Below are 25,875 nucleotides of genomic sequence, written 5' to 3' on the forward strand. Positions count from 1 at the left end.
GCCGCGACTTCGATTCTCGGGCATTCCATTGAGGTGTTAGAGATATGTATTTCTGGTGATGGAAGTTCACTCTTGACGTGGTTCGGAAGTCACGTAAAGCCGTTGGTCCCGTTGCTGAATAACCACTGGTTCCATGCAACTTAAAAACACCAAAACACCATGCAAACAAACAAGTATTCCCGCAGCCAAAATTTCCTAAAAAATTATAATACTGTAATTGGGTGATGGTAAATTCTCGGTGAATCTTTAAGTCTAATGAATTTCTTATTTTTGAATAATGTGTAGTACCTAATGTTCGTTCACAAATAGTTATTTCTATATTGGTTACAATAATGCAGGGCAAAATTATGTGAAAATATAAATATAATTATATCGAATTAGCTTTACGTGCTTATCAATCGACGTCATAGACTCCAGGACGACAGTAAACAAGAAAAATTGGGCAATCAGCTACGTTGTTCTGCGGCTGCCGCAAAGGTTGTTCTAGACGAGTCCTCCTGACTTACGCAATCATGTGTTGGTTTGTTTTCGTGCAAGTAAGTTACATAAGTTTACCTTAACTCTGTGTTGCATCCTTTACTTTTTTAAGTTGCATCATTCTATCTTTTCTGTGCCTTTGATGACTAAAATTCCATTACTGCAGTTTCTGTAGAAGCTATAAATAGGTCAACAACAGTAATATTTGTATGATTAAATTTTCAATAAAATTTCATCATCATGGTCGTAGCGTGTGTACCATTGCAGTGAAAGAAATCTACCAGTCTACCACGGCATGGTGATTGTACAACGTTAAATCATCTTGAAATCCAATCTTTCCGGAAATTGGCATTCATGACGGAAACCTACGGAGTTCAAGATCTGCTCCTTGGTACAATTGTTTTGGTGCTGGTGGCAGACTCGTTGCGACGCGGACTCCACAAAAGTCTTGGTTTCTATATAGTTAGATATAAAGGTTTGACGGCAATTACACTGAAAGATCCTGGTTGCTGGCGAATTAGGATTACGTGCAGAATTGAACTGCGATACCAGAAGGAGTAACGAAACGCTTTTAAATAGTGCATTGCTGGAAGTTTTATATCTCGCCGACTAGTCGTCGAGCCTTTCTAGTTCTATCAAGATGGAGGGGCCACAACAAATGGACATAGACAGCGATTATATTTGTCCCTCTGACGATGACGACGTTGTAATAATTGACGAAGGTCCCACGAAGGCAGAGTAAGTACAGATGCTTATATTTTAGTTGTAGTTTAAGTTTTATTTTGTCCTTGTGGGGAATAGTGAAGGTCAGTCGTGGGCGCAGCATGTTGAAATTTCGATCGATCCACGTAGCCTAACGTAGGCCTTTGGTTTTAAATTGCCCAACGCTTCTATGCTTTAGTGATTGCAGGAAATACCAGTTGTTTCAGTCAAGACAGTGTAAGGTGGTAACCTGTTTTTTATCCCAAGGAAATGTAGTCTTCGCCAGGCTAGGATATTTTCGTGGACCGTGGGCTAGGCCTATCGAAATTTGCCCTTCTTTCACTCAGATTTTCTTGCAGACAACGCTTTTTGTGTTCTCCCACTGATAGGCAAGCTGGAGGGGCCACCTCCCGGAAAATCACCACCACTGTAGTATATTTTTGGAGGTCTTCCATACGTCCCTCATTCGGCCCTTCTTTGTTCCCCATTTAAGCCTATTTAGCCTTTCACAGTTTAATTGGAAACACTAGGAAGTGGCCCGTTCACATTTCTGTCAGGCTTCGTCTAAATTCGTTCGTTAGGTATGTTGGTTTCCGTTCGTAGAGGAGCTTGAATTAAGGAACTACCTACTACCTACCTACCTAGGCTAGCCTAGTGGGCAAGCTGACGAGGAGGTAAAGGTACCAAAAAGATGCATTTTTTTTTTTTTTTTAGTAAACGTTCCATACTGTTAGCCCATATGCGAAGAGTCATTAATTCATTCTGGGTAGGCCTAGGGTAAAAAACCGCATTGTACAGGGGTGGACCATGTACGATCAATGTGTACAACCCCAAAAAAAGTACATTATAATGCCTCCTGACATCAGAGATGGGCATCAGATGCGAATTGTTGTTGGTGAGAAACGGAGCTAAAGACCTCTACTCCGGTGTCAGGACGCATTATAATGTACTTTTCTTGAGGTTGTAAACATTGATCGTACATGGTCCACCCCTGTACCATGCGGTTTTTTACCCTAAATGATAAGAGTTGGACAGCTGCGTAGTAGGTAGGCCAATGCTGTAGCTTAAGAAAATTTTGAGGTAGCCTAGAGTACCCCATGGAAATCCAGTTCTAACCCAAACAGAAGGTTGAAGGTTAATCTGACATGCCTTTGTATTATATATCTACTCAATTTACCTACCTTTAATTTTATTTTGGAAGCAGCTGGTGCTGCAGAGTATGCTAACTGTGGTTGTCCCATGTTGGGCACTTTCAGGTTCACTGCTCCTGATACGGGCATCAAAGGAGGACATACCATTACAAAGGTATAGATAACTTTATGGGATACCTCAGATTTCTGTGGAAACTAAATATGGTGTGAAAAATGGCATGTAGCACCTGGGTAGTAGGCAGAGTAGGGAGACAGGGTAGGCAATGGTGATTCTACCTCTTAGTGAAAACTTCAATAGAATGAAAATTATTCTACGTGCTCTAAACCACCTGAAAAGTAACTTATTTTTTCATTTTAGGTACTCGGTTGATGTGACCAGTATCATGCAGCCTTGCTCTCCTGTAGTTATTGAGGTGACCCTCTTTTGTCGTTCTGCCCACCCATGGCAAATCGTGTGCCGAGTTGACCTAGGTCACACCCTATGCATAGGCACTGCTTATTTTAATTTCAAACAATTGGAATGAATCTAAATGGTAGGATTCATCATCTACCTGTGCTCTGATCCAGAAGCTGCCATCCTTTCCTGTTCTACCTATCATCCACAGTGGAAGCACTTGACATGAACGTTTTACTAACACGTTTCTAGAAATAAATAAATTCACCTGCTCTAGAGCCATCATACAGTGCCTCCCGAATATAATATGACATGGTTCTGGTACTTCCACGTTCAAACCCCATGCACTTGAAGAAGGCTGAAAATTTATTTTGAATAGGCTATGGTAAGCAGTTCAATTGTTGTTTCAGATACTTTATCACAACTCAGGGATTTGAGCCTGCTACCACAAAGGGTAGCCTAGACCAGTACATTTGACCAGTGTTATTTATTACTAGAGCTGTTCCATGGGGCAGCAACCCCTCCCCTCAACAGCCAAGTCAAGGCATGTTACCCCAGGTCAGGTTAGGATGGTAAGGTCTGGACACAACATTCTAGGTGAGGCCCGATATTATTTTGGATCAGCTGATTGAATAGGTTTGTTTTAGTGCTGTGTAGACTTTAAAAAGGTTCTAATTAATCTACATTTGTCATTGTTGTGCATGTAGTTATATGCTGAGTGGTGTATGTATATCCAAAGAAAATCTACATAGGCTATATGGTTTTTAGTCTGGTGCCATGTATCTTATGTCAAAAGTATATACATAGCTGTTTATTTAGGTGTAATTTTATATTAGCTCCTGTAGGTTACGATGTTAACAGTGCATTGAAGCTTTATGGTATTAATATTAAACATTTGTCAGTATTCAGGAGGTCATGAGCAGTACAATGATAATTTGATTCCTAGTCAGATACATGAACCATAACCTTAGATAATTCTAACCAGTAATTTTGTGTATATTGTATTTCTGACCATATTTTTGGTTCTAACCACTCATGTTTATGTCTTCCTCTCCCAGTATGTCTTAACGGTTTTGAGGAACCTGAGTGGGAAACTGGGCTTTGGGCTTTGGTGGAGTGGGGAAAACCAAAAACTAGAACTGTACACCACTCATCTAGGTAGGAAGTGAATAAATTACAGTATAATCTTATGGAAAAGTGTATAGTTCTTGTTTATCAGCAGTAGGAAGGACCAGGAAATTTGTAAACATTAAAATGTAGCATGGACAGTTACATGGATAGGTATATCCTAACCTAACCTAACATTGAGGGTTTGGTCCACACTTGGCTAAGAGGACAAAGAACCCCCCTCTCGCCTAACCTAACCTAATGCTTTTTAAGTCAGGGTAAAATACAGAGATGCTTCCTCATTTATGATTTAGGGTCCTTACTTGATTAGGAGGTTCTCCCACCTGGACTAACCCACCTAACCTGACCTAGAACACTGTAAGTAAGTGAAATACTGTACAGGAATTCATCTTAATCTTACCTTGCACCTGTGTTTCTAGCGGTCAAAGGAGCACCCAGTCTTCATTGCATATATTGTGTCCCTTCCCTTGATGTTGGGAAGTACACTGTAAAAAGCACATGCCTCTTCTGCCCTATTCACAGTTTCAGTGAATAGTATTCAGGCAAAGTTAATCTTTTAGAAGGAAGACCTTTATCAGTGGGAGGGAATTCCTAATTATGAAATGAATAGTCCTTTTTCATCAGTAATATTGAATATATCATAGATTTCCATCAAAACTTCTGTCACTGCAGAAGTTCGAGAAACATTGGGTACTTAACTTCAAAATTTATTATGTTTTGATTGGTTAAAAAAAGTAATTATTTACATAATAGTAAATGGAAAAAAGCTTCCATAAGCACTTATGAAAAGTGCATGTGCTGCTTTATTTTTTTTTGGTGTAGGCTTGTTATTCACTTGCTCTGTATATCTAAATTGAAGAACTGTTAAATTAACCATCATGCAACTATATATTTCCTATGTTGAATTTGTTGTTTGCTTGGAATTTAATTATAATTGTATTAGTACCCGTAATGATCACAGAACAGAATGATGTTTCAGCCCTGATGTTTTTATGAAGACAAGTGATTTCCTGTAAGTGCTCATTTTGAGGTGGTCAGTGAGTTGGTGTGGTGCACTAAGAGTCAGTGAGTTGGTGTGGTGCACTAAGAGTCAGTGAGTTGGTGTGGTGCACCAAGGGTCAGTGAGTTGGTGTGGTGCACCAAGGGTTAGTGAGCTAGTGTGGTGCGGTGAGGGTTAGATAGAAGTGTTAAGTTAGATATTGGTCGACATGGTTCTAAAGATTTTTTTATTTCCTCATATCAGACTTTTGGGGCAGTAACCTCTCCATTACTCCCAAAATGAAAAATTGTGAATGCCATTATGACAGAGGGTTTCTTTTTACCCAATCCTTAACTATTTGGACTCCCTGACGTACATAACTGCACACAGGATGCCTTGTGCAATCCTAGTAGTGGCATAGCATGGTCCCTCCAGGCCCATTCTAGTCACCTTTAAGTTTACTCTTTATTATCTTACTTTTAACTGGTACCACTCAATATTTAATTTTCATAAGTATGGTATTTTTACAGTTACCTTCACACACGCTCATGTATCACCTATAGCGACCTTTTGAGTATACAATACGATTTGTAAAAATAGGGAACCTGTCAGCTATGTCTTGATATTGGCAATTAGTTGCAGATTTGTATTTTAGTTCTTGAATATTATAATTGTTGGGTTAATGTAATCTGGCATTGCAGTGACTATGGTCTTACATCCTGGAAGTATGTTTCCAGCAAAATATGGAACTTTACACTTTCACACTTGACTTTGAAAGTTTATATATTAAAGATGAAAGAAGTATGGCACAGTACGTAATAAGAAAGCCTTCTGACAAAAGGCAGTTTCTCAAGCAAATCTAGAGATTCCATGTTTATCACATCTCTTAAGAACGTTGCAAAAAAGGTACCATATTTAGTCACATTATATTTGCACTGAGAGGGAAGTGACTTGCAAAACCCACACATTTGGGACACGCACAGTGCTGCACAGTCAGTTTTACTAAGAGGTCATTTCTGAATTGCTGGAGAGGTAGCCAGTTGCTCTGGCCTATACTTTAAAATACCAACAATTTTGTTCTGAATGTTGGTGACATTTGGGAAGTGATGCCCACTACAATGAGAGATTGTGAGTGAAGGAAATTGTCATAAAAAAAGGAAATTGGCTGTGATTATTTGACTTTGTGTTGAGCACACATGCTGAATTCCAGACATATGCATGCTATATTTATGGAGTAAATAGTGACAACCTACTGTTTGATCAAGGCAACCCCTTATCAGCAGCCTGCAATGTTCTTTGTAAATAATTTAGCCTTAGCAGCAAGAGTTTATCATAATAAACATTTCAGGCCTTCAGATGGGTTTGGCTTAATTTTTATTGTGATTTTAACAGAAGAAATCAGACCTTTTAAGTACATGCTAGGCATTTCTTCATGGTACAGGAAAATCATGACTATGTTTTGAAGTTAGTAAAATCTCGGGAAAGGATAGATAGTGAAAATGGCCACAGGCTTTGGATATTGTCAAAAAAACATGTGCTAGAATTGTGTTGATATGTTCAGCTCTCACATTATTTTAGCATGGCCATGTCAGCTGCATGCGACTTAACCGAATGTCTTTAATACTAGTAACATAGTTATGTTGCTGCATTTGATGCTTATTATCTTATACCGGATAGTTGGAATTAAACCTGTCCTGTATAACACTAGTTTCATTGTGGTAGTAAGAAATTCATTATTTTTCAAGGATCCAGTACAGCTAATTGGCAGCATGGACACGGAAGAATTAACGACAATGATTAACAGTTTTTGGCTTATTTTGTTTATGTTTGACTATAGAAACTTTGTTCCTGTAAAGATTTTTAGATAAATGTGTTTTATGTAAGTGACATGATATTAGAAATTTTATTTGTTTTCCCAAGTAAATATTTTTGTTGACTTGTAGAAGACAGTTTTAAACATCTTCCACGTCAATACATTGAACAGTGGTTAGATGCCTATCCTGCTTAATGTAAACGAATACACAGTGAAAGTTATGTGGGTGATGCATTTGTAATCTTGGGTAGAAACAGCGCAGAAGCATTTTTGTGAAAGTATTTTAATAGGCAATATTTATTAAAGTATTTTATTAGGCAATATTTATTAAAGTATTTTAATAGACAATATTATTAGAATATTTCTTGTATGGAAGATCAAGAGTAAGGTAATATTCAATTTCCCCCTTAGCCCTTTTATAAATTAAAAATTAGATACCAATTTAGATATGACACCACCTTACACAGAATTTAGTGTTAATAATATCAAAAGTACTGCAAGCCAAATATTGTAAATCCAGAGTTTTAACTTGTTACTACTTCTGTATGGAACCTTTTTATACTGACCTCCTCTAAAAGATTTTCACAAAGAATTTTTCCTCAAAATTCTGCAGAAATTCAGCTGTTTCTCAGTATGCTCTGTTTGCCGCTTAAAGACATTGGACTGAAGGGACTTCAAATGTTCAATTGGATTGTGATGGTTGTTTGTCAGATGTCTTCTGCTTAAATCAGTTGGAAGGTGTCATACTTTTGAAGTGAAGAATGCAAAGTGCCAGGTTTCGTTAATAATTATGTTTAACTTATTGAAGGTTTATCTTTGTGTTAAACTTGTCAGACACAGGATCTGTTTAGGTAAACCATTTTTGGTAGGTTTTATATATTTTTTCTAATACCTACGAGTACCTATAGGCAACGACGCAGACTTTTTTTATTTTTTTTTCCATAGTTCGCCATATGAATATTAATTGGACCAGAGAATTTTATATACAGTAGCTCTTAAGGCAGTTGAGAAACAAGTCGGTCATGAATGAACAAAAACGAAACCAAGTAACAGCAGAAAGATAATCCCACGGTTCAGCAAGTAAGAGAAAGAAAGCCCTTGGTTGCTTAGTAGCGTGACATTTTAACGTGTCTGTGGTAAATATAGACCTAGATGCTCTGTGAGAAGCCTACCGTTGTAACTTGATATTTAGAGGCTAAAGTTGAAGGTTTGAAGTTTTCATCTCGATTTAGTTGAAGGAGGTTATATATGAACCCCTTAGGGGGCTAGTGCACTCTTGCGGTGCACTGTATGCATTACTTAAGGTTCGATCCCTCTTTCATTACAACTGCAAGATTTTCATCCTGTTACACCTTTCAGACCCTTTTGCTGGCAATATCCATTTCAGCGTTGAATAACCTCGTAGGTCCCAGTGCTTGGAGTTGGGCCTAAATTCTATAATCTATTCTTTTTCCTTCTTGTTAAGTATGAAATTTTGCAGCGAAGATCTAGATAAAAATTAATTTCGGAAAAGTGACCCACTTCCGGCAGGTTTATGTAGCGACGGCTTCGAGCCTGCAAATAATGTCTAAATGTACAGGGAGTAGCACTACAAACAAAACTTAGCAATCTGGCTCTGTACTGTATGAAGCTCACCAGTCAATAAATTCTTGGTTTTACTCGAGTCGTTTATGTGTACTTTTTATTGATTTCAAACATGCGGTTAAGTATTTTTGGGGGAGGAGAGATCGTAACACGTTCTGTATTGGGAGATTAATGAGAGTTGCTGAAGTTAAGGCTCCAGAATACTGAAAATGAATGAAATGAATGTAGTACTTAATATTTTTTCTGAAAAGACGAGAGAGAATGAAGTTTATTTTTTTGGCCCCCAGAAAAGACTGAAAATGAATGAAATGAATGTAGTACTTAATATTTTTTCTGAAAAGACGAGAGAGAATGAAGTTATGGCCCCAGAATACTGAAAATGAATGAAAAGTATACGTAAGTAATTTTTTTTTTTTTTTTTTTTTTTTTTTTTTTTGAAAGAAGACGAGAGAGAATTCCCTTTTGGTCCTTAACTGCAGTCACATTTTTTCATACAGTGGCATCCCTTCATTTCCTAGCTGGAACTCTTTTCATTTCTTGTACTTTACCTTAGCTCGCATCCTCTCTCTTCCATCTCGTAACAGTTGATTCATAGTGTAATTGCGAGCTTTTCCTCCAGTCACACCTTTCGAATATTTTGACTATTAAGCTCCCTAGTAGCGCTGAATGACTTCGTAGATCTTAGCGCTTGCGCTTTGTCAGAAATTTTTATATACCATTGCATTCCTCCAAATTTGACTGCCATATAGGTAGGTCAATCATAATGAACCGATTCTCCAGTGATGGGGGGTAGCATGAAGCAAGAGCCCGTGCTTTTTTACAGTTTAAGTATGATAGTATGATAGTGGCAAGGTCTAAAGACCTTGGATAGTAGTTGATCCTCGACTTCGCTGTGTTCCGTTACCACTATTCGCTAATCGAACTCCAAGAAACCTAGCATTTTGGCGAAGTCTGCGTTGTTTCTGTCAAATTTCCCATTTTCTTTATTAAGGAATTTACCTTTCAAATTTCTCATTTTATTTAATAAGGAAAGGCTTTGGGTTTTTATTGAGGTCAGGACTGTGAAAACTAGAATTTTTACATAATTAAACCGACTGAATTGATTCCCTCGCTGGTGGCGATAAACACTCACAGTTAGACTTCTCGTGTATTTGCGCTCGGCAGCGATGTAAACAGCTTTTAAAAGCTTTGAACGTGCCACAGATTTTGAAATGCGTTGCCAATTCTCTTAAAATATTCAGGGTCAAGTTAAACAGTCCTGGGGGCATATAGAGGGGAGGTGCTCTTGTTGTACGTAAAAGGATATTTTTTCGATAATAATGAGAGTTAAATAAAAGTTTACATATTTTAAGTATAAATTTAAATTCATACATGAAAAAATGATCAGTATGGAAATAAGAGCTTAGGTAACGAAAATGTAAATGATTGTGTAGTGTCATACAAGCTACAAAAACCGTGTAGAGAATGGCCTCGTGATCATTGTTAAAAGAAAAACATAAAATGAAAATCAGATATCGAAAGTAAAGAGAAAGAACGACTCTGCGAATACTTATTGAGATTATATTGTTTTGCATGTCAGTTTGATTTTGGTTCAGGAGAAATAGAACTTTCAGTGCAAATACCTTATTAGATCCAATGTGGATGGGAGAGGGTAACGATTGAAAAGGAATACTCTTATCATTTCCATCAGAGTACGTTTGGGAACGTGGGAGGAAACGCCAGAAACACAAGTATTGGAAATAGTTTACGATACGATGGGTCCGGATATCACTGGCCTCGATGAGTTTCCTTGCTGGCAAAAAGGGTAGGGCATGGGCGGTGACTGGCGATGCCAAATCAAATATTCCGACTCTTGTAAGGTATTTGAAGGCAGCATACGTTATACAACGCAAATGTCATTGATTTCTAAATAATTTTTGCCGATTATTAGAAGCCCTCGTCATTTTCTGGCAAAAAATATTTTCCAGCGCTGCCAGTTCCTATCTCAGGTGTTAAGCTGACCTCAGGGCATCAAGACGTCGGACAGCCCGGATTGAACCACCGCAAATCCCCACTGGGAAAGGTAGTCGTCGCCTAATTGTCCTTCATGCTGGGTTGGTAATACCCAAGGTTTATACCCCCAAGGGCGAAGAGTCTGAGTCACAGCTACCGTTTCATTCAAATGTAGATCACAGGTCAGTTCAGTCATCTCAGCCTTTCCTTATTAAATAATGCCAAGCAGCTGCGCCGTGTTTGGTTGGTATTTAAATAGAAGAAAAGGAGGTATCCTTTTTCCGATTCCCTCGTGATGAGGAAACAAGCCGGAAATGGGTTCATCGTTGTAAGAGAAAGTAGAACTTTAACCCTACTACTCATCGCATATGCAGTAAGCATTTTGAAGAAAGTGCATATAAAAGAGACCTGCAGCATAAATGTAACAGGTACGCAACGTACGAATGTGAGGAAAGCAGTGCAGCTTCTTTCGGAAAAACATCTAAAGCTTTAGATTTCATGGAAGTCAGGGACTTCCGAAGAGTATGTTCAGGGAAAGTACAAGGGACTTTATAGAGCTTGCTCACTCCTGGTTTGATGTGTCCAATTCAAGGGTACCTTATCACAGAAAAAACTCTAGGCATGCTTATGGGATAAAACATAAATGGAGAAAATGCACTATTTATAAACCAGGCATTGGAGTATTATACGACTTGGCTTGCCATATTAAAAATTGTGTATCCTTGCCTTTTAAAGTGATTTTTTTTCAGATTTCGGATGTTTTTTAGGATGAGAGTTCTGAATGGCCAAATTGTATCGAGTAGGCAGAAAAAAAAAGATGCGTAAATTAACTAAATTATGCCGTGACAATTCTAAAAGATAATTTTTTCATTTTTGTCAAGTATTTTTCATTTCTACTATGAAGCCAGATACTGTTTTCTGTTATTTATATGTTAGTTTATTATTAAATAATGTATTATAAATAAGCCTTTGTAAATAACTGTCAGGTCAATACTAATCGATTTTTTAAGTTCTATCAAGCATATTAATCTAAGGCTTCTATTATATATTAGAAAGCCAAACATTATCAATCCACGATTTTGTATGTGAACAGTGATCTATATGAATTCAAAAGAACACCAAACGTATAGAAGATAACAGAGTGAAAAGGACATATGACACTTACAGCCCTAATCCCCAATACCTTCGACCCAAGGTACTTAAGTTGTTCCCAAGGTAGTACTTGCCTTGATCGCTCTCGCCCTGTCCTCCAGGCCTATCACGGAAATACCCAGCAACTACCCCCGCGACCAAAGTGACTGTACCTTTCTCCCTTATTCTATTTATGTACCTTGGTAATACCATTCTTAATGCAGATATTTTTTTCAGTTCCCAAATTAACTTACTTATATAAATGAAGAATTGTTTCTTAAAAGTTTTGTATATATAACGTTCAGTAACATTATCTATATAATATAGTCTGGCATTCTTGTCTATTATTATCACTATATGACATTCATGAGCCAAATAATCATTTATTTGTTTTATCAAACCCTTATGAAGATATAAGAATAGAAAAATGTTATGAATACTCTCGCTGGATAGAAACGGAGGACCATATTATGAATAGATAATAAATTGAATAGCTGCCGATTATCTTATTTGTGTAACCTATGTACATGTATGCTGCGCTGTCTTATCTGTCTACATACACAACACAATCCTTTTCAGATGTCAATAGTTTCTCTCTCTCTCTCTCTCTCTCTCGTCTCTCTCTCTCTCTCTCTCTCTCTCTATATATATATATATATATATATATATATATATGTGTGTGTGTGTGTGTGTGTGCGTGTAGTAATAGTACAGTAATTAATAAAAAACAAGTAAATTAAAAGTGCGTTAGTCCAGTAGCTTGTGATAATCACAAGAAAGGTCCAGAAAGAGATTTAATTAGGCCTATATGAAAAACAGAGACCTGGAAGAAAGGAAATATTTTCGAAGGAGTGTCGAAGCAATAGGGAACACCCAGAAGTATACTGCTCCCAGGAGACATTAACAAACGCCAAGGAGGTTAAACCTTGACAGAAGCCCGGATTAAAAAGGGGTAAATAGGAAGGGTAGGCCTTTCAAAACTCGAGAGAAGTACGTTTGGCAACGGTTCTGTGGGTGACAATAGTATGTCGGTCGAGTCCATTAATCGCCGCGTAAATGCTTACCCATGAAAAGATAAGGTTTATTTTCTTTTAGTTAGAGAAAGTTGCCAAGCGTTATATTTCTGTTATGGTTGTGTTAATGAAGTTTTTTCCGGGTTAGTAGATCAGGTTGGGTTTGGTATTTTTCAATTAATAAATGACATGGATGTTTACCGTGTGTACTTCTGATAACCAGAGATAATGGTGTCGCAATTTCGTAGGCAACTAACTATAAAAGGTGACACTGTGAGCCTACAGACATATCCTGGCAACCACCCCCTGGTTAGATGTCACCACCTGTTCAGGAGAAGCTTCAAGTCAAGGTGCTCCCAGGTCCCAGCATTGTCATTCTTTCCCCTGCCGTTCTAGTTCCACCCATAGGGCTGCTGCTCAGGACCTTGGTGACTGTGCACGGCTTAAGTTCAGCTTCGGTAGTCGTCGGGTACCGTGCCTGTACGGTTCTTGGTTACGTACGAGTTGCTTTAGATGAACAACGGCCAGTGCGTGTTTAAAGTGAAGCTTGGCTTTTCCCAGTGCAACTACGATGTAACAAGCAAGCAAGCAAGCGCAGTTCACTGTGTACGTAGTCTTCGGCAGTCGACACGTGCGAGAAGGTCACGTGAGTGATCTTCATAGTGGTTGAATTTCTTGTTCACTCAGGGTTGGTGTGTTTGCCAGCCAGAAGCTTGTGTACTTTCATAGTCGTGTAGGCTGTGCTTTCAAGCGGAATTGTATTGTGCACGTATCCAGCAGCTGCCCTTAGTGTTGGCATTACTTCTTGGTCGTCATGAATACCTACCAAAGTCCGTTTACGTCGCTTTACAAGGTAAGCTTACATTTCAACCTTTGGGATGACTGCTGCTTGAACTTTCTCGACATTCGAGATTGTGAAATTGTTTTGATCTTCGTTATAAGGAGAAGCTCACGAGCTGCACTACGTTCCCATTCTTTTTCGGTTATAAATGGCCTTTTGACAATAGCATATCAACTGTTTCACAATTGGTTTCTGTCAATATCCTTCTGTTTTCATTTTACAGAAAAAGAAAACGGGTTATAAGGCGGAGAGAAGAAAACGGACAAATTGTAACGGGAACCCTCCCGATCACATAAGGTTTGGAAATTGTTTTGTATTCTTGAATTTTGTCCTGTAGGTTATACACAAATCAAGGGAGTTAGTGCTGCGTTTGAGAAAATTTATATTTTGTTGTTAGTATCAAACTAATTTCAAACGAAAACTCAAATGGCTTGAGGAACGTGATGTTCAGAAGTTTCCCACTAGGTATCGCCAGGAACGTTCGAGAAGAGCGGTGTTGCGTCATTGTAAAGTTTACATAGGCGGCGCCACGTAGTGTGCACTAACTTTTAGATTTACTTGTTCACTTTCGAATCTGGCGATTTCCTCATTCTTACTCTTCGTATACCTTTGTCATCAGTTTACGATGAGTGTAATGCTTATACAAGAATTGATTCAACTAGATTGTGAGTCAGTGTTATTAAATATAAACAAATGATAAGGCAGTGTTTTTAATTCAAGGTTACATGGTGTTGAGTGGGGAAGATGATTCTCAGGAAAACCTTGCATTGAACGCTCCTGTCATGTTCATCATCCCCGGAATAACTTGCTTTTTGCGTCGCCTGATGTCACACACACACACACACACACACGTTCTTGACAATGTTTCGACGTTCGTGTTTATCTAAGGTGAAGAAACTTGGGTGACTCGCCCCCCAAATGATGATGTCGAAATATACCATGGAAGAGTTTTTGTTATACGGATATCTTTTAAGTTTGCAGCGTAATATATTGATCAAACACTTTATTTCATGGGAAACTTTTGTAAGTGTCATGATAGTAGTTTTGCCCGTAACAGCGTCATTTCAGTATTAAAGGAGGTTACAGCTGAGCAGCAGAAGCGAAATTAGATGCCCAAGGTCTGGTATAAGCCCACTGAGCACTGTGACACAACGGCACATGAAGAGATGCTGAATGGTTTTTGAGGCTGGAAAATAAACCAAATATAAAGAATCGGCCATCGGTTCCATTACGTAATCGTCAGTATGATAGCGTTGCCTTCGTAGACCATTCGAGAGCAGTTAATCATTTCACAAGGTTGAGAATCGAAGAAAATCTCATATTCGTCTGCTGTGTTCTTTTTAATTGGCTCATTTTTTTTTTTTTGATTCAGCTTGAGCGATGAGCGTGTCATTTTGTTACGGGCATAGTATTTTTGAAATGGGAATACAACTTTGCCAAATTACTTTTTGTGATTTATGACCTGCCACGCACGGGAAAGGCGACGTAATTTGTCATTTTTCTACGAGTACATTTGTGATGGGAATACAACAGTGCCAAATCACTCCAGTGATATATGACGACCTGTCAACTTGCTGATGATGCGACGTAATTGATCATTGATTCATCAGACAATCATTACTTTCTGGATGGCTTCCGAAAACGTTTGGTAATCAGACAGAAAGTTGTCAAGGTTGGTGATGAGGAGGCTGCCCTGAATCCTGGTAGCACGTTTGGTCAGTGGCCAAGGAGGTTAGTTGTAACCACCTTATCAGTGCGTGTTCCCTCTCTCTCGCTACTTTCATACTAGAACGTAGAAGGCAATGGATGGAATATGAGAGGAAGGGTAGGGGGAGTTCGTTGTGACTTCTCACGTGCTGCTTGAGCTGCCGTTGCCATACGTTTGTGTTCTCGAAGAAAGTATTGGGTAAGGAAGCCTGCTACTGGGTATTGCTGGGTTTTTGGTCCCGTGATCATCACAAGATTTTGATTGTCGCCGATGAGATAGAATGGGTTCCCACAAAGCCCGGTTATGTGACCCAATGCTGTTCGGTATGTTTTCTTAAAATTAGTGATATTGTCTATTATTATTTTTCTTTGATGCTACTGTATTTGCAGTCCAGTGAGGTGAAAAATCAACCGTACTTTTCAGAATTTGAAACGAATTTTGTTACGTGTCAGTTCCGAATGATTGTAGGTATAGCTGCTTATGTAGCAAATTAAACAAATTGATGTTAATAGTTGTAACTATTGTAACCGATTTTCAACTACCGCAGTTAGTGAATGGGTTGTCGGGACTAAATTTGTCATCGGTCGAGGGACGGGCAAACAGGAAAAAAAAACAAAAAAAAAAAAAAAAAAAAAAAAAATAGCGCCTCAGTGGCATGGTTGGTTTGGTGTGTGCTTCTCACCCCGGTGGTCGCGGGTTCGATTCTTGGCCATTCCATTGAGGAGTGAGAGATGTGTATTTCTGGTGATAGAAGTTCACTCTTGACGTGGTTCGGAAGTCACGTAAAGCCGTTGGTCCCGTTGATGAATAACCGCTGGTTCCATGCAACGTAAAAACAATACAAATAAAACAGGGAAAATTCTGATGGAGATCTCTTGATGTGTTATTATCTCCTTGGTGTGGAAGTTGATAAGAAGTATTTTGACGGGACATTATAATTTAACATTTTTATTGGAAGTTGAATTTCGAGTCAATGTACGTTGTGGGCTTGTTCCATATGAATGAGGTTCTTCTTTATAATAATAATAATAAGAAATTCACAGTCTCGTGAAAACAAATTGTTATAAAATCCACAATTGTAATATATAATATAATATAATATATATATATATATATATTATATATATATATTATATATATTTAAAATATATTTATATGTAAAAATATAAAACAAAGACTTTAAGGTGTTCCTCATCATTGTAACGTTAAAATGTAAATTTTCGAAAGTCTTTGTTTTATATTTTTACATAGAAATATATTTTGATGTATAATTGTGGATTTTGTAACAACAACAATAATATTAATTTATTTTTCTGAATAAAATTAAGTGCTGTATACCATTGGAAGTAATAAAGTGATTGTGTGCAGTACTATGTGTCCGTATGGCCAAGACTTTTCAAAAGTGAAATGTATGTCCGTGAAAAGTGACCACCACCTGTAATTTTGGGAATTAATTACTATACCTCATACACTGCTCCACACGAGCCGGGTTTGGGCATGACGCCTACAGTGCGCCACGGAGGTGACAGTGGGCAGTGCCCAAAGGTTCTTTGCAGCTACCCTTAGCGACGTAGATTTCTGCCCCTCGTTTGTCATTCACTTCAGTTAGCCTTACGTGCTATGTATGTGGAGAGAGAGAGAGAGCGCGTGTTGACAGTTGAAAAGAGAGTGACTTAATACATAGGAAAGGCAGCTGAACATACGTCAAGGTGAATGTCGCCGCCCAAGATAGGTTACATGCAAGGGTTAAAAAAAAAAATTAAAAAAAAAAAATTCTGGGATCGACGTGCTGTTGGTGACGTTTGAATGTCGTTCACGAACTATTTTGTATTTTTCTTTGATGTATTTTAATGGGGTGCATTATATGATATTTTTTTATATATTTTTTCTTTGGTGTATATATTTATGGATATACAGTTCTCACGACTTAAGACTTAACATTAGTTTTTTTCCTTAATTACTGCAAGGTTCTGCCTGTAATAGAATCGCGTAATAGATGACAGTTATCTCGGTAAATAAATACAAGACTGGTCCTCGTTTAGACGACACCGGTACATATTGATTGAAGCCCCGTTTTTTGGGGGGAGGGAGGGAATAGTGCTATCAATACACCTCACTCAGTGCATTGTAACATTACTTTAAGGTTCTTTGTAGCCTTCCCTCGGTCCCTAGCTGCAACCCCTCTCATTCCTTTTACTGTACCTCACCTTATATTCTCTTTCTTCCATTCTTCCATGTATCCATTATATTTACATGATTTGATCTGGTTTCGTGGTTTTATCTGTTTTATTTACATGATTTTATCTGGTTTATTTACGTGATTTTATCCCCGTAATCGGCTTAAGTGATTTTATCTCCGTCACACTGGCCACGTAGATTTCATATCGCCACTTTATATAATACGCATTAACATGCATTTATCATTTGTCATCTATTTACTTATATAAACCCAAATAATATATAACATTATATAGTTATGAAAGGCGTCTGAATTGTGGGAGCCTGCAGTAGTAGTAGTGTATTTGATTTGTTCCGATTGTTTTGGTCTGTGGTGATGTCATTGTTTTTGGCACCGTGCCCCCCCCCTCTCTCTCTCTCTCTCTGAGGATGTTTTAATAAATGTGTTTTGGAGGCATTCTTTTGAACATAATTTAATTTTCCCTTACTTTGTCATTAGAATTTCATTTCGTTACTTTGTCATTAGAACGCAATTATCGTGTCCGGGGGCAGATAAACATTGTTTTTTTTTCCTCAACTGGTTTTTTTCCCTCAAACTTTTTGATAAATTATTTATTCATTGTCCATATTACATAAATATTAGATAGCATTTTGTTAACCGATCAGATTAGCTAGATGCTATTTATAAAATCTTCAGTATTTTGCTGTGTGAAGTTTTGCTCATTAAATAATCTGCTGTGTGAAGTTTTGCTCATTGAATAATAAACTGCTGTATGAAGTTTTGCTCATTGAATAATAACTGCTGTATGAATTTTTGCTTCATTGAATAATAAACTGCTGTATGAAGTTTTTGGCTCATTGAATAATCTGCTGTGGGAAGTTTTGCTCACTGAATGTTCCACTGTGGGAAGTTTTACTCGTTGGATAATCTCTGTGGGAAGTTTTTACTCATTGAATATCTGCTGTGGGAAAGTTTTACTCATTGATAATCTGCTGTGGAAGTTTTACTCATTGAATATTCGGCGTGGGAGAGTTTTACCTCATTGAATAATCTGCCGCGGGAATTTACTCGTTGAATATTCAGACGTGGGAAGTTTTTAACTCATTGAATATCTGCTGTGGTAGTTATTCTCACTGATATTCTGCTGTGGGAGTTTGTTACAACTCAGTGAATATTCATACTTGGGAAGTTTTTACTCATTGAATAATCTGCTGTGGTAGGTTATGCCTCACTGATATTCGCCTGTGGGAAGTTTTACTCATTGAATATTCAGGCGTGGAGTTTTACTCATTGAATAATCTGCGTGGGAAGTTTTACTCATTGAATATATCAGGGTCGTGGGAAAGTTTACTCATTGAATGTCTGCTGTGGGAAGTTTTACTCATTGATAATCTGGCCGTGGGAAGTTTTTACTCATTGAGATATTCAGACGTGGGAAGTTTTACTCATTGAATAATCTACTGTGGTAGGTTATGCTCACTGAATATTCTGCTGTGGGAAGTTTTACTCATTGAATATCTGTTTGTGGGAAGTTTGACTCCATTGTATCGGGGCTGTTTTCGGAAGTTTTACTCATTGGAATAATCTGCCGTGGGAAGTTTTACTTCATTGAATATTCATGGCGTGGGAAGTTTACTCATTGGAATAATCCTGCCGTGGGTAGTTTTACTCAGTGAATATTCAGGCCGTGGGAAGTTTTGTTTATCTCTTGATAATCTGCTGTGTTGAATTTACTCTGGGGAATAAAATCTGCCGTGGGAAGTTTTACTCATTGATATTCAGACGTTGGGAAGTTTTACTCATTGCATAATCTGCTGTGGTAGTTGTTACGCATTGAATTTCTGCTGTTGGGAAGTTTTAACTCAAATTGCATAATCTGTTGTGGGAAGTTTTACTCATTGAATAATCGCTGGTTTTGGGAATTTTTCTCATTGAATAATCTGCTGTGGAATTTTTACCAATGAATAAAATCTGCTGTGGTAGGTTTTACTCATTGAACTGTCTGCTTGTTTGGAAGTTTTACTCATTGAATAATCTGTTGTTGGGAAGTTTTAACTCATTGAATAATCTGTTGTGGGAAGTTAACCATTGGGATAATCTGTTTTGGGAAGTTTACTCCCATTGAATAATCTGTTGTGGAAGTTTTTTACTTCATTGAATGGTCTGTTGTGGGAGTTTGGTTACTCATTGGAATAATCTGCTTTGGTTTAGGTTTTGCTTCACTGAATATTCTGCCGTGGGAAGTTTTACTCATTGGAATAATCTGTTGTGGAAGTTTTACTCCATTGATAATCTGTTTGTGGGAAGTTTTCCTCATTGAAAATCTGTTGGGAAGTTTTACTCATTGAATAATCGCTGTGGGAAGTTTTGCTCACTGAATGTTCCCACTGGGGGAAAGTTTTATCCTTGAATATCTGCTGTGGGAAGTTTTATCATTTGAATAATCTGCTTGTGGGGAAGTTTTTTAACTCTTGAATAATCTGCTTGGGAAGGGGGTTTTCTCATTGAATATTCAGGCGTGGGAATTTTTACTCATTTGAATAATCTGCCGTGGGAAGTTTTTAATCATTTAACATTCGACGTGGGAAGTTTTACTATTGAATAATCGGCTGTGGTAGGTTATGCTCCTGGAATATTCTCCTGTGGGAAGTTTTTACTCATTGAATATTCGAACGTGGGAAGTTTTACTCCATTGAATAAACTGGCTGTGGTAGGTTATGCTCACTGAATAATTCTGCTGTGGGAAGTTTTACTCATTAATATTCAGGGCTTGGGAAGTTTTAAAACTCATTTGAATAATCTGCCGTGGGAAGTTTTTTACTCATTGATTCCGGGCGTGGGAAGTTTTTACTCATTGAATATCTGCTGGGAATTTTACCTCAATTGAATAATCTGCCGAAGGTTGTTTTAACTCATTGAATAATTCAAGTGGGAAGGTTTTACTCATTGAATAATCTACTGTGGTAGTGCTTCACTGATTTCTGCCTGTGGAAGTTTTTACTCATTGAATAATCTGTTGTGGGAAGTTTTACTCATTGAATAATCTGCTGTGGGAAGTTTTACTCATTGAATAATCTGCCGTGGGAAGTTTTACTCATTGAATATTCAGGCTTTTTGGGAAGTTTTACTCTTGAAATAAATCTGCCGGGGAAGTTTTAACTCATGAAATTCGGCCTGGGGAAGTTTTACCTCATTGAATAATCGGCTGTGGGAAGTTTTTTAACTATTGAATAATCTGCCCGTGGGAAGTTTTTACTCATTGAATATTTCAGACGTGGGAAGTTTTACTCATTAATAATCTGCTGTGGTAGGTTTGTACTCATTGAAATGTTCTGCTGTGGGAAGTTTTACTCTTGAATATTCTGTTGGGAAGTTTTTACCTCATTGAATCTGCTGTGGGAAGTTTTACTCATTGAATAATCTGCTGTGGAAAGTTTTAACTATTTGAAATAATCTGGCTGTGGTAGGGTTTTACCTCATTGAATGTTTCTGCTGTGGGGAAGTCATTGAATATCTGTTGTGGGAAGTTTTACTCATTGAATATCTGTTGTGGGAATTTTAACTCATTGAATAATCCGTTTGTAGGAATTTTACACCTCATTATTCTGTTGTGGGGGGGAAGTTTTACTCATTGAATAAATCTGTTGTTTGGGTGTTTTAACTCATTGAATGGGATCTGCTGTGGTAGGTTTTTTGCTCTGATATTCTCCGTGGGAAGTTTTAAACTCATTGAATAATCTTTGTGGGAAGTTTTACTCATTGAATAACTGTTTGTGGGAAGTTTTACTCCATTGAATAATCTGGTTGTGGGAAGTTTTCTCATTGAATATCTGCTGTGGGTAGGGTTTTTACCCGCATTAATGGTTCTGCTGTGGGGTAAGTTTTTAACTATTGAATAATCTTGTGGGGAAGTTTTAACTCATTGAATAATCTTGTGGGGAAGTTTTCCTCATTAATAATCTGTGGAAGTTTTATCATTGAATAATCTGTTGTGGGAAAGTTTTATCATTGAATAATCTGTTGGGGGGTGTTTTGAACCTCATTGAATAATCTGCTGTTGTAGGGGGGTTTTGGCTCACGATTTCTGCCGTGGGAAGATTTTACCTCATTGAATAATCTGTTGTGGGAAGTTTTACTATTGAATATCTGTTTGTGGGAAGTTTTACTCATTGAATAAATCTGTTTGTTGGGAATTTTACTCATGAATAATCTGCCGTGGGTAGGGTTTTTACCTCATTGAATGTTCTGCTGTGGGGAATTTTTACTCATTGAATAATCTGTTGTGTTGTTTTTCTCATGGGAATTAATCGTTGTTGGGAATTTTTTACTCATTGAATAATCTGTTTGTGGGAAAGTTTTACCTCATTGAATAATCTGTTGTGGGAATTTTAACTCATTGAATAATCGTTGTGGGAAGTTTTGCTCATTGAATAATCTGCTGTGGTTTTTTAGGTTTTTGGCTCAAACTGAATATTCTGCCCGTGGGAAGTACCCTCATTGAATAATTCTGTTGTGGGAAGTTTTTTTACCCTCATTGAAATATCCTGTTTGTGGGAGTTTTACTCATTGAATAATCTGTTGTGGGAAGTTTTACTCATTGATAATCTCTGTGGTATGTTTTACCTCTTGAATGTTCTGCTGTGGGAAGTTTTAAACTCCTTGAATATCTTGTTTTGGGAAGTTTTACTCATTGAATAATCTGCTGTGGGAAGTTTTACTCATTGAATAATCTGCTGTGGGAAGTTTTACTCATTGAATAATCTGCTGTGGGAAGTTTTGCTCATTGAATAATCTGCTGTGGGGGTAGGTTTTGTTCACTGAATGTTCTGCTGTGGGAAGTTTACTCATGAATAATCGTTGTTGGGAAGTTTTAATTCATGAATAATCTGCTGTGGTAGGTTTTGTTCACTGAATGTTCCGCTGTGGGAAGTTTTACTCATTGAATAATCTGCTGTGGGAAGTTTTACTCATTGAATAATCTGCTGTGGGAAGTTTTACTCATTGAATAATCTGCTGTGGGAAGTTTTACTCATTGAATAATCTGCTGTGGGAAGTTTTATTAATTGAATAATCTGCTATGTGAAGTGTTGCTTATTGAATAATCTGCTGTGGGAAGTTTTACTCATTGAATATTCTGCTGTGGTAAGCTTTGCTCATTTAATAATCCGCTGTTGGAAGTTTTACTCATTGAATAATTTCCTGTGGGAAGTTTTACTCATTGAATAATCTGTCGTGGGAAGTTTACTCATAGCATAATCTGCCTGGGGATGTTTTATTTCTGTATTGATAAAATCATCGTGAATATTCTGGTGTTGGGAGGTTTTACGGAATTTCGGACTTCTTCGCGAAGTCCCCGAAGTGTCTTCGAAGTTGTTGTCCGATATCGTGGCGTCCACTTTAGAGAAAGGGTAGTGTTTTTATAGCCCGGCTTTGCGATATCGTCTAAGAGGCGGTCGCCAGTTGGAGAAAGGGTGCCGGTGCCAAAGAGAGAGAGAGAGAGAGAGAGAGAGAGAGAGAGATGGTGATAGTACCCATCCCAAGAGCGCATCGGTAGGTCTTCGCCACCAGTGCCTCTTCTTCCCAGTGTCCCCACTTACCCGACTCCCCGTAGGAGGCCCCCGGCAGTAGGTGTGAGTGCCCTTTCTCTCCCGTTCGTTCGTGAGAAGAAGGGGGGCTTGGGGACGGAAGGCGGATTTGGAGGGTAATTGCTGCTGGTAGTGAAGAGTTGGTGGCAGGCGAAGGAGCCAGTGCATTTGGGGGGCGGTTTACGGACTGTGGTTGTAGGTGGTGAGTTCGGCGAAGACCATCATCGGGAGACCAGTGGCTTGTGAATAAAGAGAAAGGATTTGATTTAAGTAAATAAGTGACCGAAATGCGTAGCGGTTTTGATAAGCAGACCTTAAACGTAGCGGCAATCGTTGAGTGATGATCTCCCGTGACTAGGGATTGTCCAAGGCTGCGAATTGAGTCAAATGTATTGGCAGAAAGTCTTCGTCATTGTTCTTTGGATCATTTTCTCCCCAAATAGACTGTGGTGAGGCTGTGAACGCGATCATAATCGAGGACTGCAGAGAAGCGAGAACGGCTATTATGGAGGAGGCCACGAGGGAGGAAGCGAATTGCCAAGCTCATATTTTCCTCGTGTTGTTTGCCGACAGTGGGAGGGGAACGTTAATGCAGTAAGAGGGGAAGAAGGAGGGGGGTTGGAGGAGGGAGCGTCAAGGGTACTGGAGCTGAGGTGGCAGCATTATTTGGTCGGATGCCAAAACATGAGTAGTAGTAGCTGCTACCTTTTTGTGGGTGGGGGAAATGGAAAAGCGAAAGGAATGAGGCTGCGGGGAATGGGACGGACGAGGACACCGGCCATCCCCAGACTACAAAACTAGTAGTAGTAGTTTGGTAGTCTGGGGATGGCCGGTCTTTTTTTGGCAGGAGTCGCATACGGTTGTTAGAGACCTTGTGAGCAGAATGGAATAAAGACTTTTAGCAGTATTATTACTCTTACTAACGTTACCATCGCTGTTGTTATTTTTTCCATTCATGATTAATGAATGTTGTTAGCCACGTGAAAAGGATCTAGTAACTTGTACCATTAAGAACTTTATAAACATCTCGGTAATTATTAATTAGAGAGGGTTTTGAAAATTACAGTTGGGTCTGTTGATGTGAGATCGTATTATTTAACTTCATGATTAACCTTTAAACAAATTGGAAGCTTGACCTTAGATTTTTTGAAGTATGTATTTCTTAAGGACACGACCCCAACTTTATTTTCTAGTCGATAAATCCCCCTGCTCCCTTAAAATAAAGGACGGAAGACTAAAGCCTTCAACTGAAGTAGACCCTTTTGTTGCGAAATTCATGTAGAGTTTTAGGAGTGAAGTATGTGTCTGTACTTTTGATGGAAATAAACGATACTTGTGAATTAGGGGCTCGAAAGGAACTTTGTTTCCATTTTTACAACTCTGGCGTTGAAAACATGGCGAACTATTTATTCTGCAAATATGGTTATCAAATAGAATTTCTTTACAGCGTTAGTTAGATGTGAAGGAATTTGTGGGTGAGACATGGCGAGTTGGTTTTGTGTAAACCTCGTCGTTTGTTTATGGTTTTAATTTGTTTTCTTTTGATGAAGTGCTGAAGTCTGTTTAGCTTACTTGTCAGCTGCATGGTTAGGAGGCCGAGGCCACTTTTCATGCATCAGTTAGCCCTAGTGATGCTGCTGTTTATTAAGTTGTTTAATAAACGATCGGGGCAAAACAGCCATATGGAAAAATGAATAGGCATAGTCTCATAATAATCAGAACGTGGTTTGGGCACAGTATTTGTGTTGTCATATTTTATTAATAGGGTTATTTATTACAACCTTGATGTTTTGAAAATGTTATTTTATTTAGAGCTGCTAATTATCTCGTCTGTTGAGGAGATTTAGTTTGAATATGTGACCACGCAGACAACTGAAGCTTTTTATATGTTAAGGAGTATCAAACACCGAGTCTCTCTTTACAATAGTTTTTTAGTATGAATTGTGTAAAAATTTTCTGTAAGTGGACAGTTCCCGTTGGGGGGTGGGGAGGTGGGTCAATGCACCTCATGCTCGGTGTACTGCAACCATTTCTTGAAGGTTCTTTGCAAAGCGTCCCTCTGGTCCATAGCTGCAACTCTTTCATTCATTTTACTGTACCTCTTTTCATATTTTTTCTTCCATCTGACTTTCCTCATTGCTTCACTGTGCAACTGCGTAGTTTTCTTGTTACACGTTTCTCTCAATTTACCTGTCAGCGCTTAATGACCTCATGGGTCCCAGCCCTTGGCGTTCGGCCTAAATCGTTATTCTATTTTATCTATATCCCTGACATTTCTATCGACGATGTATTGACTGAGGCTTCTTCTTGTGGTATTTGGGTTGGAAGATCTCTTCACGGAAAAAAAAAAAAAAATTCCAAGTCCTTTCTTCTTGTTGACATCGCTTAAAGGAGAGCGAGATTAGGGCTCTCTCGTTAAAAGTTAATTGTTTGCAGATGCACTGCCCAGGTAGCTGGTGTCCGTATGCTATGAAAGTTGAGTTTCTCTCATTCTCTACTTCCACATGTTTGGTAAACGAGGGACTTCGGTATTCCTGTGTGTACTGTCCTGAATAGTTTAAATTTTCAACTATTTTGAATACAGGCAGATAGTGTATTGATTTCCCTACTGAAAGGATCTCGAAATCAGTCAATAAGTTCAATTTCACAGTAAGCATTTGATTATGGAAGCTTCGTTGGGGGGGTTAGTGCCATTAGTTTTCCTTATGCGATGCACTGTAGGCACTATTTGAGGTCCTTTGCAGCCTACCTTCGACTTCTAGATGTATTTCTTTTACTGTACCTCCTTTCATATTATTTTCCTTATTTTTTTCCCTTCCTCTTCAAATATACGATTCACAGTGCAACTGCTAGGTTTTCTTCCTGATACACCTTTCAGATCTTCGTACTGTCTCTTTCCCTTTCAGCGTTGAATGACCTCGTAGGTCCCAGCGTTAGCCCTGGAGCCTAAATGACATATACGTATGTTCTATTCTTCTTTGGAAGAAGAAAGAGATGAGTTGCACACCTCAAATAACCTTGCTACATGAAAAACTCATCCTGGCCTGTTTTCGAAGCGAAAAGAAGCGTTCCCCCCCCCCCCCCCCCCTTTGATTTCTTAGAAGTAGGACGGAGGGAAGGCCTCTCAGGATCTGCGACCTTCTGATTTATTTTAGAAGTACTGGTGGGCGTATGATGTTAGCATGTTAGCTAATGGGT

The 25,875-nt window shown here is 38.4% G+C and overlaps 1 protein-coding gene across 1 annotated transcript in view; it reads left to right on the top strand.

Moving 5' to 3' along the window:
• The first annotated feature begins 22,761 nt into the window (after positions 1-22,761).
• The window catches only part of LOC135214892 (serine-rich adhesin for platelets-like), a 116,321-nt gene continuing 113,207 nt past the window's right edge, over positions 22,762-25,875 (top strand). Inside the window, exon 1 of the mRNA XM_064249337.1 lies at positions 22,762-22,879. The gene's annotated coding sequence lies outside the window, so the exon portion shown is untranslated. The remainder of the gene's footprint in view (positions 22,880-25,875) is intronic.

The sequence above is a fragment of the Macrobrachium nipponense genome, chromosome 46 (assembly GCF_015104395.2).
Source record: "Macrobrachium nipponense isolate FS-2020 chromosome 46, ASM1510439v2, whole genome shotgun sequence".
NCBI lineage: Eukaryota > Metazoa > Arthropoda > Malacostraca > Decapoda > Palaemonidae > Macrobrachium > Macrobrachium nipponense.